General features: G+C 40.2%; 1 protein-coding gene across 2 annotated transcripts in view; it reads left to right on the top strand.

The window, feature by feature from the left end:
• The window catches only part of CPED1 (cadherin like and PC-esterase domain containing 1), a 292,313-nt gene that overhangs the window by 252,122 nt on the left and 26,773 nt on the right, over nucleotides 1–13,418 (top strand). The window lies entirely within an intron of this gene.

The following is a 13,418-nucleotide window of genomic DNA, read 5'->3' as shown; positions in this document are numbered from 1 at the left end:
GTATTCAGAATTATTAAGAATTTCAAGAAGTCAACAGCAGCACAATAAACCATGCAACCCATGAAGCAGGCTCGGTAGTAAAGAAGAGTTGGTGATAGGTGGATAGATCTGCCTAACTATCCGTACTATTTTCATTTTTTTACAATGTGTGAGCATTTTGTAAATCCAAAAACCCATATTTTAAAATGTTGTATAAATCAGAACAAGGGCAAAAACAGTGGAAATGCTTGGAGGAAGAGCCTGAGGAACATAATTTATACTTAGAATCAGAAGACATGGTAATATACAGGCAGGTACATATGTTCATACACCACACAATCTAGAAATAATTGTGTAAACAACTTATATAATAAAAGACTAATATGCAAATTGACCAAACAGTAGAATGACTGGTTGCTATGATGCACACTGACCACCAGTGGGGAGATGCTCAATGCAGGAACTGCCCCCTGATGATCAGTGAGCTTCCACAGGGGGAGTGCCGCTAAGCCAGAAGCTGGACATCCCCCTGAGGGCTCCCAGACTGCAAGAGGGTGCAGGCCGTCCCCACCCCAGTACATGAATGTCGTGCACTGGGCTTCTAGTTTAAAATAATAACTATGCAGATTAAAAATGGCGGCAGAGTAAGTGGATGCTGCATGGACATGCTCCCAGGACCAAACTGGAATTACAACAAAAATACAGAAAAACTTCCTGAATAATCAACTGGACACTAGCTGGAGAGAATCCTGATAAGTGAGGACAGAAAGTGGAGACCACATAGAGACTATAGGAGGGGTGGAGGCACGAAAGGGTTGTCCAGGCTCCTACAGACAGCAAACGAAGTTCCAGAGAGATATCTCAGCTGCAGGAGGTTGCCACTGAGAACTTTGGGGTCTAATCCCCAAGCTGGGCCTCCCAGCAGAGAGCACCAGAACTAAGAAGGATACCCACATAACATCTGGCTGTGAAAAGCAGCAGGGTTGCTGTCTGCCAGGGAAAGACAGCCGGAAATGCAGACACCCTCTTAAAGGGCCAATGCACCAAATTCCCTGTGTATCCTTGTGCTCCAGCATAGAGAGGGCAGAGTGGACTGGAGCTGTGTGAGCAGAAACCAGGGTTGGGGATCCTGGGGATAGAGCTCAGAAGACAGACCTCTGGTTTCCTGTGCTGAGTCATCCCTCTCACTGCGGAAGTCATCTTTCTCATGCAGACAATTGGTATCTGGGGGGAAGACAGTTGACCTACCCTATTGGAAAACACCTTGCCCCACAGTGTGGAGTTTTTGTGGCTCATTAAAAGACTGAGAATAACAACTAGCCTCCAGGCAGAAGCAATTGCCCCCACCCTGTTGGGAAAAATTCTCACCACACCTATGGACAATTTCCTTAGAGCTATTCAAGACTAAATCCAATTAGTCTTCAAGCGGAAGCAGTTTCTGGAGGTCTTGAGTCTTTGCCTGATCTAATTTATCAGAAACAACATTTGACATTGTCCTGCACTAGAGATTGAGAGGCATAGCAGATCTACATAATACATAGTCACAAACCCAAACAGGCACCCAAAATGAGGATACAACCCCCAAATAAAAGAACAAGAGAATTCTCCATAAGAAGAGATAAATGAAATGGAGATAATAAATTTATCTGAGAGTTCAGAATAATGATGATAAAGATGCTCAACAGCATGAGAAAATATATAGTAACTATGAAAACAGAAATAAAGGATGACATAGCACAAATAAAGAGAACATTGGAAGGAATACACAACAGATTAGGGGAAGGTGAGGATCAGATCAGTGAATTAGAAGACAAGGTAGAAAAAATTCACTTAGTCAGAGAACCAAAAAGAAAAAATATATATATTAAAAAACAGGAGGACAACTTAAGGGAGCTGTGGGACAACATGAAACATAACAATATTCACATAGCAGGTATGCCAGAAGAGGCAGAAAGTGAGAAAGGGATAGAGAATGTGTTTGAAGAAATAATGGCAGAAAATTTCCCTAACCTGGTGAAGGAAAATGTCTCGCAAGTTCAGGAGGCACAGAGAGTCCCAAACAAGAAGGATCCAAATAGGTCCACACCCTGACACATCATAATTAAAATGCCAAAAAATAAAGACAGAGAGATAATCTTAAAGACAGTAAGAGAAAAGCAAACTGTTTCCTACAAAGGAACTCCCATAAGGCTGTCATCTGATTTGTCATCAGAATTTCTACAGGTCAGAAGGGATGGCATGAAGTACTCAAGATAATGGAAAGCAAGGATCTGAAACCAATATTACTATATCCGGCAAGGATATCATTCAAAATAGATGGTGAAATAAAGAACTTCCCAGACATAAAATAATAACTATAAAGTACCTATTTGTTTAAAAAAAGTTCCATTTATGAATAGGAGTAGTTTAGCAAAATATTTTCCCAGTGCCTCTATTTTTCACTTTCTATGAGAATAATATACATATGCAAAGTGATCCTGAAACTCTGATCTGTCATTACTGGAATAATTAAGTTTTCATCATACCCAGAATTTTCTAAAGCATCATTCTATTTCAAAGACAAATAAATGTTGAAGCATACCAATTACAAAAATAGAAAATAAGTAACAAATATTTTAGCTTTTAAAAACCTTACATACTGATTTTTTTCACTCTTTCAACCATGTCACACATTCAAGAAAAGAAACATGATATATGAACAACATTATACAGAAAATCACTTCACATATACATGAGGACAGCAGGGTTATGGAGTAGTAAGAGCCTCAGATTCTAGTTTTGATTCCATCAAACAAAGTGATTTTGTATTTATCAAAACCCATCAGAGTAACTCTACTGCCCTGTATCAGAAACCTTGCAATAGCAGGTATCCCTAACATGTTACCACAGAGGAGGTTCCAATTTATCAAAGGTAAGTGCAGAATACTTTCTATAATTTCTGTGATGTCATGTTGTTCATTCATCCAGCTTTTGGTGGCCTAAGAGTCTATTCTAAGTGCATACATCATATTCCTCCAAGGTGTTAAATCTCTTACAGAAGACAAGTGAGAGAAGTAATCATTACAGTATTCTGTGATAATTGCAGAAGTGGGAGAAGCACAGAGGCAGGTACCTGACCCGGGCATGCAGGTTCTGGAAAAGTTGCTAAAAGTGGTAGTGACAGACAATCTACCAATCATATTACTTTGAAATAGTTTAAATAAACTTTAAAAAGTAAGAACCTTTATTTTCCGATTGAGAGTCCTATCACTCGAGCCCAGTGCTTTCTTTGATTCCCCTCTCACTGGAGGGAAAAGCGGATGGAGGGAACAGACCAAGCAGGGGAGGCAGGCACTAGCGATGACTCCAAGTGTCTTATTTTTTTTTTGTATGTTCTAATTTTTGCATCTTGGCTTATGGGAATTTGCAGACATACCTAAACATACATATTCTAATGGTGTAGTAGCCTTACTAACCTGAAGACTTTCAATTAATATGTAAATCTTAAAGGTTTTTGCAGTGAGAATCCCAAAGCTCCACTTATATCAGGAATAAGTAGTGCAAACATCTCATGCTACAAAAAGCAGAACTTTATTTTATATCCTAAACAAGGCCAGCTTCATCTTTGGGGATGCGCTGTTATCTTTCTTCGAAGAATCAGATTAAAAGGCAACAGAATTGGACTGGAAAGGCGAGAGTTATTGGAAACAATTACTTGAAAATTCAAAAAGTGTTATGCTCTCTTTAGAATTTCCAAGTAGTCATTTCTTTCCACTGAGTTTCCTTATGTCCTTATTATGATCTTTTACATCTTTTTACTACTGTGTTACATTGATGAATGTCAGACTATACTTGGAAATACATGCACACCTGTGGGGAAGGAACAGGACACACATTAACTGGAATTCTAAAAAGGGCTCAAGCCCTAACCAGTTTGGCTCAGTGGATAGAGCATCGGCCTGTGGACTGAAGGGTCTCAGGTTCGATTCCAGTCAAGGGCATGTACCTTGGTTGCGGGCACATCCCCAGTAGGGGGTGTGCAGGAGGCAGCTGATCGACGTTTCTCTCTCATTGATGTTTTTAACTCTCTATCCCTCTCCCTTCCTCTGTAAAAAAATCAATAAAATATATTTTAATAAATAAATAAAAATAAAAAGGGTTCAAGTTTCCAGTAACTTTGACCAGGATTCCCAATGCCACCTGAGCAGGACCATACTTTGTATACTTCAGCCAACAGTTACCTTCACCTCAGCGAGGTGAACAGGAGACTTGTCTGTGGGGGAAGATGGAACAAAGTCTCTCCTGGAAGCATTTGTATCCCATTTCTATGGCATACTTGCTTGGGTATGGAGGGCAGGTACATGTGGGACTCTTTTTAAACTCTACATTTATCCAAACATGAGTTATTTTATTTTTAGGTTTTTGCATATACACTGAGTGGCTAGATTATTATGATCTCTGAATGCATAATAATCTGGCCACACAGTATATATGTGAGGCCCAGTGCATGAATTCGTGCATGTGTGGGGTCCAGCCAGCCTGGCCAGGGGGAGGGCACATGGGTGGTTGGCCGGCCTGCCTGCTGGTCGAACTCCTGGTCAAGGGGACAATTTGCATATTAGCCTTTTATTATATAGGATATACACTGAGTGGCCAGATTATTATGTGTTCAGAGATCATAATAATCTGGCTACTCAGTGTATGTATAGGTTTTGTGATGTTTAATCATGTTGAATCAAAGCAAAATTAATTGAAAAAATGTAAACTATGTTTTCAATTATACTCTCACATGTTTTAGATACACACCTCTTAATAGACCATGAATGGAATTTATAAAAAATGATCAGAACATAACTTTGTAATCATAGTGCAAAATATATAAGAAATGGTTTAGAAATGTGATCATCACATTTGCATCTGAAAAAACGTAGGAGCCTTACCAAACTGAGTTAAACAAGCCCTTATGTAGTCTGTCAGTTGAAAACCTAGTTCAGAATTCAAACCACTAATAAAGTATCTGAGAGAAGAGTGCAAGTAGGAAAGGGAAATATAAAAAGACAGTATTTACTGAACGTACTTAAACTCAGCTGTTAAAACAGGAAATGTAACTTACATTTTAAAGTAATGTTTGCAAGTTAAGTCGTTTTGTGGGTTTAAAGCTGTTTACATTGTTTTAAGTGTGGCTACTTTATAATAAGATGTTCTAATCTGTAAGTTCCCTTATAGTTACAACAATCATTCATTGTTGCTTGTCAGTTTCCATAAAAAGGGGAGGATAGAAGAAAGGGAGGGTACCTCACTCTCACCAGGAAAGGATGACCTTTTCATTAATGCCCACAATCCAGATGGAATGGCTATAGATGAACAGGCAGCCAGAAGATCTATGTCTAGATGATATTGTTTATTTGCTTGTTTTTCTTTTTTGGCCAAATTCCATGTGTTTGAGAGTGATTTGCCTAAATGTCCATTTACATTTGTTCTTGACCCCAAAGAGCAGTTTGGTTGGTCATCTAAAGCCAATGCAATCAAAATGCATCATTAGAAAACATTTGTTGTAATCATCTTACATTGCACAGAGAGATGCTTTGTTGGGCTAGATTTTCATTGTGCCCTAAATATAATTAGCCATCTGATCAGTTTCAACTTCATGTGAGCTCTGTCCCCCCTTGCCTCAGTTAGAAATGGGTATTTTTCTTATGAAAACAGTGTCGGTCAATCACGGGTTTATCAGAATCGCTGTGAGCTTTCTAAATATACTTGGCCCTGGATTAGACATAGTAAATAAAACTCCACTTCACTTTCATTCCTTTATGTGCAGATATAAAAGCTCTCCAATAAGTAGGCACTGCCTAAATTAATGGACAAGTAGCTCCTATTGCAGTCCTATGGACCTTCCCCTCTTGGAAGGTTCCAGTGAATTCCAGGCAGAGTCCTGTTGGCATCTAACGCACTTTATTGGATCTGAAGAATATCCCCATTTCTGTGAATATTGAAGATAGAACCTATGGAAGAGGAAAGGGAGGAAGAAGGGAAGTGATTTTATGAAAAGGTTCTTCCCCCTGCCTATTGATCCTACATATACTTAGTTCTTTCCCAGCCTCGACAGATCAAAAGAATCTAAGGTGCTAACAAGATCCAGACAATTTGCTGTCTTTATTGATTCAACCCAGATAGCCACCAGTAATTTTCTTTTCATTTCTTCATAACTTGATCTGCGCAGTTACTTTTGGTGATTCTGGAAAAGGAGGTAATGTAATAAATAGTTTCATGTTTAAGTATCACCATTGTTAGTTTCCTTCATTCATGATAAAATAAAATGGAATAAAGGTATCCTATATAATAAAAGCCTAATATGCAAAGTGCCCAACCTTTCATTCGACCGTTCGACCAGTTGTTATGATGCACACTGACCACCAGGGGGCAGATGCTCCAACTGGTAAGTTAGCTTGCTGCTGGGGTCTGGCCAATCAGGACTGGGCAAGCTGGGCTGGACATGCCCTGGAGCCCTTTCATAGTCCCTCCCTGGCCGGCCAACCTCCCTCAGTCCCTCCCAGGCCACCAGCCCTATTAGGACTGGGCAAGACACCCTGGAGCCTTCCTGTAACCCCTCCCTGGCTCCGATCATGCACCAGTGGGGTCCCTTGGCCTGGCCTGTGAGGATCAGGCTGAAACCGGCTCTTCGACATCCCGCGAGGGGTCCTGGATTGCGAGAGGGTGCAGGCCAGGCCAAGGGACCCCACTGGTGCATGAATCTATGCACCGGGCCTCTAGTTTTATTATAAATTTAAATAAAAAATTCCCCAAATCTTGGTTATAGTTCCACAAATAAATTATGTTCTTGCTATTATTCGTCCCAGTTCTCTACAAATAGAAGTTCTTTTATGCATCATGTGAACTGTAAATCAGCCTTTCATGTACTTCACACTTTGGCTAATTCACAGGTGGAAAATCTGATTTGAGGTTTTAGTTTTCCCTCAGGAAAACATAGCCATGTAGGAGAATGTGTAAAGACTAGCTAAGTATTCATCAAACTCATTTTCTCTCTGAAAATTAGTTGTGTGGCCATAGGACTGAGTTCTTTTTTAAAAATATATATATATTTTTTATTTATTTCAGAGAGAAAGGGAGAGGGAGAGAGAGATAGAAACATCAATGATGAGAATCATTGATCGGCTGCCTCCTGCACACCCAACACTGGGGATCAAGCCTGCAACCCGGGCACATGCCTTTACCCGGAATGCATAGGTCGAGGCTCACCCACTGAGCCACACTGGCTGGGCAATGACTGAGTTTTAACGAATGGTGTGTGACAGCTCCCAGGCTAAACCTGGCAGCTCTTTACTCCTTAACCGCCGCCCCCCCCGCCCCCCCCCCGCCACACACACACACACACACACACACACACACACACACACACTGGGCTGTCAGTGCTCAAGGAGTTCCTGGAAACCATACATGAAGAAGACACAATCCAGTCCTTCTGGGACTGAATGACCTCCCTGCCCCCACCCCCTCACTTATACCTGCCTAGAACCACCTGGACTGTTTTCCCAAGGGAGAAATAAACTTCAATTTTGTTTAAGCCATTGTACCTTTAGGGACTCAATTTGTCACAGCACCAAATTTATCCCGTTTAATATGAGGACTATCACTGAGAAATTAGAAATGAAAATAAAGATAATTAGACAATTTCATGGTTTTTTAATAAGACTATTTGAAAATAAGCTTCAAACTTTACTAGAGCCTAGAAACATGACGTGCTTGTAGGTCCTGTGGGCCACGAAGATGTGTAAAAGAGTGGGGAAAATACCTGTCCTTATATACTTTTTGATGACTCACCGCATGGTGATCTCAGGAATGGAACAGATGCAAACCTTTTCTAAACACATCTTTGTCTCCAGCGGATGAGCTGAGATCCACTGACACATCTGGACACAGGTGTTTCTGCTGTGCTCCAGCGCTCACCTTGATGGGACAGCCTCCCCTCGTTGCACTGCAGGGCCAGAAAAGAGATGCTGCACAGAAAATGCAATTCAATCTTTGGAATAAAGTTGATCCTGTGATTTGGAATCCAAAATGTGATTACTATTATTCCTGTGATTGGTTTATTGAACCAAGGTTCAATCCCAACTCTCTTAAGCCATTGTTCTACATAAGTGCGTAATGATAAAGCTTACTTAAGCTGATTATCACTAAATTTTTAAGCTGATTATTACTAAATTTTTATGTGGATTTTCAAAGTGGATTTATTGTTATTGATGCTGCTGTTGCCATTCTTTTATTATCATAAAAAGCCAATATATGTTCATTTTACAAAATACAAATTAACAAAAAAAAATAAACTCATCCTTTTAAAAAATATATATTTTATTGATTTTTTACAGAAAGGAAGGGAGAGGGATAGAGTTAGAAACATCAATGAGATGAGAGAGAAACATCGATCAGCTGCCTCCTGCACACTCCCTACTGGGGATGTGCCCGAAACCAAGGTACATGCCCTTGACTGGAATCAAATCCAGGACCCTTCAGTCCACAGGCTGATGCTTTATCCACTGAGCCAAGGGCAAACTGTCATCTTCTTAATACCACGGCAGTCCTTGGGTAGTCAGACATCTTACATAGCATCTCCAAGTTCCAAGTGTGAGTGCCCCTTCGAGCGAGAGAGAAGCCACATTGCCTTTAGGCTCACAAGTCACACAGCATCCCTCTGCCCGACTCCACTCATTGCAGCAGTCTCAGCCCACTCGGGTTCAAGGGGGAGGGGACGTAGAACCCACCTTCCAATGGCAGAAGTGCCAAATAATTTAGGGACCATGCTGTAAAACCACCGCAGCTTTACTAGTTAGTACCCTGGTTGCAAGTCACAGAAGTCTCAGGTCGGATGGGCTGAAGTAATAAGGACATGAGTTTTCTGGCATGACCAGGCATACAGAGGTAGGGATGTTCCAGGTTACTTTAGTCACTCACCGATTTTTCAGAGCCCCGTGCTTTCCGTCTTTCCATTCCATGCTCAGCATACCAGCAACATTTGGTCTCATGATCACACATATCTGCCGCAGTTCTGGAGTCACTAGGAATTGGGTCTCACATTCACGGAAGAAGACGGACATTGACTTGGGTCGATCCATTTTTCTTAGGAAGGCAAACCTTTCCTTCAAGTCCCCAGAAATCTCTTCGTGCCTCAGTGGCCGCCACTGGACCACGTGATTTCTCCCTTGGCAAAAACTAGGGGGAAACCTGCCTGGTATTTTTGTTTTTCTAAGGTGAAAAGTGAGTTTTGCAGAAAGGAAAGGGGATGTGAATAATTGTTGGTAGGATAGTCCTTTCTGACTTCTTTCATGGTCCATGTATAAAAGATGATTACATTTATATGGCACAGTAGAGGAAACTAGAGGTGGGTTTAGGGGTTATATTTATGGGGTTTGCTTTAAAAATATTGTCCTTATGCAATTATAAGAAAAAATTAAATAGAAAGATGTCAAAAATTAATTTGTAAAAAAATTCAAATAAAACCTTTTTTTAATTTTAAAACCGAATAAACTGCTATGATATCACTACTTCAAAATATCCACAAATAAGTTTCTAAGACCTTTTCTATGCATCCACATACTTTACTTTTACAAAAATGCAATCATTATTTCTCTTCTGATTGTAATCAGCTTTTTAGAAAAACTACTGTGACATCTTCTCCATCACAATAAATTCAGATTACAATATCACTCTTAAAAGATGAAAGGAGTTCAAATAATTATACGTTAATATAATCAATCAAATAAACATTGATGTTATTTCAGACTTGTTTTTCTTTTAAAATATATTTTAGTAGACATTCTTAAATATTTCACATAAGTGGAATTTCTTAAAAGCTGCCAATTTATACACACAACAGCAACGTTTACATTCATCCATTTGACAAGTGAGAATCAAGTTTTATGCCAGGCCCTATTCTGAATAATTTGAAGTCAGCAGTTTTTTTTAAAAAAAAGACAAAAACTCTTTCTCCTGCTGCTTACACAGTAGTATATGAGAGGGTCCATTTCTCTGAACTCATAATATCATTGGGGCTTTTCAAATTATGGCTACTTTGATAGGGGGGATTATTTTATTGTTGTATTGCTAACATAGATTTTTTTATACTTGCTTACTGGTTATTTGTATTTCATGATCACATTTTCTTTCTTTGATTGCATATGCTAACCAGCATTTGTGCCTGCTAACATAAGGCAATAATTTTCACAGGAGCAAAGAGATATTTAAAAATTATATGGCTAGTTGTGAATATTTGTTATGATGATTTAGACCTTTTAACGGAAAAGTTGACCTACAAATTTCCTTTTAAATAATTCATCAAATTGAATGCTTTAAAAGATAGAAAGATTGAATATGAATCATCTGACTGAAAAGAACCACTCTAATTCTTGATATTTTTCAATTGTGTGTGTGTGTGCACTTACAAAGCTGACATTTTGAAGTTAGACATCATCTAGTTAGGAATACCAATGAACCTCTTATAAAAACTGTCACCTACAGAAAAAAAAACTTAAAGTCACGACTGCATTTTCATGGTAGTTATAATTTCTCATTCTCACCTTTCCTACAAAGAATGGCGCTGGGATAAAATCATGCCTTAGAAAACTGTCTTCACCGAGTGTGTCCACTTGAGAAATGCCATCTAGGAATGTGCAGTATTTTAGAGGAACTCATTTTGCAGATGGCGGAGGCAACACTTCCTTCTCCCATCCAGATGCCTCTTGTTAGTCACCAATCAGCAATGGAGACCTGACAGGAGTTCTGAGTGTTGGTTTGCACAGGGCGGTAATGTCTCCTCCAGTTCTCTCTCCCAGAGCTTCAGTTTCACCTTTCACCCTACAAGTGCTGTAGCAGGTTTGGGAGGGCAAGCAAGAGACTGTTGTGATTTAGACATCTCCTGTCTTCTCTGGCCTGTTCTTTAGATGAGCTCATTTAAAGAGCCTCGCAATGCACTGGAGCACGCTGGCAGCGCTCAAAATCGCTGCTTGCCTTCCCCATGTCCTAATGCCAGTTCACTTTCCTGGTGAGCTTACCGGGTGTCAGGAAGCAGACAAACCTTTTAAATCTCACTGGAGTCCTCGAAGGTGGGCTACTAGCATTCCCCAGTTGCATATAAGGGGATGAACCCCTGTGGAGGTCACAAAATTTGCCTTGGACAGTCTAGTTAATAAATAACAGCACCTAGAATTCTGAAACATGACTTTGCTTCTGATATGGTTTGGTGGACTGCGTCTTCAATGGACTGCAAAACTAGATGACTTTTCTCTCAGTAATATGCGGCTGCTTTGATTTTTTTTTAGCCTCTATATTTCTCTCTGAAGCCCACTGTACAGACACCAGTGATCTGACTGGCTGCCTGAAGATACCTAGGAGGGACTGTAGCTTGATACTCAAATAAAAATAACCTGTAGGAAAAACCTCTGGTGGCAATCTAGTTTAATAGCTAGATCTCAAAGACCCGTTATAGGTATCATTAGCTGAATTGTGTTCCCGCTCAACCAAATTCATACGTTGAAGTCCTAACTCCCAGTGCCTCTGAAGGTGACTGTATCTGGAGAGAGGGACTTGATAAAGATACTTAAGGTAAAATAAGGTCATGTGAGTTAGCTGTCATCCAATATGACTGGTGTCCTTATATAAAAAAAAAAAAAAAAAAAAGGTTAGGTCTAGGCACACACAGAAGAAACCATGTGAAGACCCAGGAAGAAGGTGGCCTTCTATATACCAAGAAGAGGGGCCCTCAGAAGCACCCAACCACACAAATACCTTGATCTTGGATTTCTAGCCTCAGAATCATGAAAAAAATTTTTATGTAAGTCACCCAATCTGTGGTACATTGTTTGCTGTGGACGGGCAAGTGCAGTGGTGCCTGGGAATTATGGCAATGACTGCTGTTAAAATCAGAAGTAGGTGCGTGGCTCACGGAAATAGAAATCCCAACAAAGAGAGAAAAAAAAAAAAAACCTAAAGAACAAAATAAACCTATCCAAAGACATTAAGACAAAAGTCTCTTTGACTTTCAGTTTAATAAATATTTTCTTTTAAAACCAGTTTATAAGTCAAATATGTATCATAACAAAGTCATTAAATGTATTTATTTATTTATTTGTATTTTTTAAAAATATATTTTATTGATTTTTTACAGAGAGGAAGAGAGAGGGATAGAGAGTTAGAAACATCGATGAGAGAGAAACATCGATCAGCTGCCTCTTGCACACCCCCAACTGGGGATGTGCCCGCAACCAAGGTACATGCCCTTGACCGGAATCGAACCTGGGACCCTTGAGTCCACAGGCCGACGCTCTATCCACTGGGCCAAACCGGTTTTGGCTATTTATTTGTATTTTTTATTGATTTTTAGAGAAAAAGGATGGGAGAGGGTTAGAGATAGAAACATTAATGAGGAAGAAACATCAATAGGTTGATTTCTGCACGCCCCCTACTGGGGAATCAAGCCTGCAACCCAGGAATCAAACCAGTGACTTCTTGGTTCCTGGGTCAGCACTCAACCACTGAGCCACACCAACTGGACTCAATAAATGTATTTAAAGTTCATGCATTGTACTATAGGGGAAAATAGAATTTAGATACCGAATACTTCATGATAAGATGTGAGGGGAAAAAAAAAGACAGACAAAAAAAGCCATAATTTCATGTAGTCTTGGGTAAAATATGCAAAGGAAATAAGAATTGAAATGAAATCAGAGGACAGCAAAGGTCATGCTGGCTAGGGCATTGGACATTTGTGTCGGGTCTGGAGGGTGTGTAGCATTTACTCAGGTGGGGTTGCAGGGAGAGTGAAGCTTTCTAGGCAGGTGGATTAGCACAAGGAAAAACAGGTGCTGTTGAGCGCAAATTGTGCTCAGTGAAAAAGTAGGAATCTGAGAGGGAGCATTGAGAGGATGGGGCCATAGACCCTACACGTGGAGTCAAGGGGCCTGGGTTTGAGTCTTGTGTTCCCCATTTACTAGATTTATGACTTCAGTCTCCCGGAGCCTCAAATTGCTCATTTGCAAAACAGAAATAATGGTTCAGTCCTCACAATTATGATGATTAAAAGTGAGTACTGCGTGAAATCTCCACCTAGCAAAGCTTGATATGCAATAACAATTCAGCAAATGTTAGCTGATCCTAAGAGGTTAGCCTTGATTCTATAAGTAATAGGAGCCAATAGGGTTTTTCAGCATGAAAGTAAGATGACCAGAGCTAGACATTTGGAAATGTATCCCAGTAACACAGTGTGCAGAACGAATTAGAGAGGGCAGCCATTGTGCAAGAAGGAAGGCCTGCCCATTAGGAAAACATTAGCAACAATAGCACAGCTTTGAAGCCATGGGGGCCTGAAGCAGGGCTGTGCTGGGGGAATGGGAAGGAGAGTATGGGTGTAAGAGATTCCATGTAAATGGCACTAGGATCTGCACCCTGGGATA

The sequence above is a fragment of the Cnephaeus nilssonii genome, assembly GCF_951640355.1.
Source record: "Cnephaeus nilssonii genome assembly, chromosome: 12".
NCBI classification, from domain to species: domain Eukaryota; kingdom Metazoa; phylum Chordata; class Mammalia; order Chiroptera; family Vespertilionidae; genus Cnephaeus; species Cnephaeus nilssonii.
This window is presented reverse-complemented; position numbering and strand designations above follow the sequence as displayed.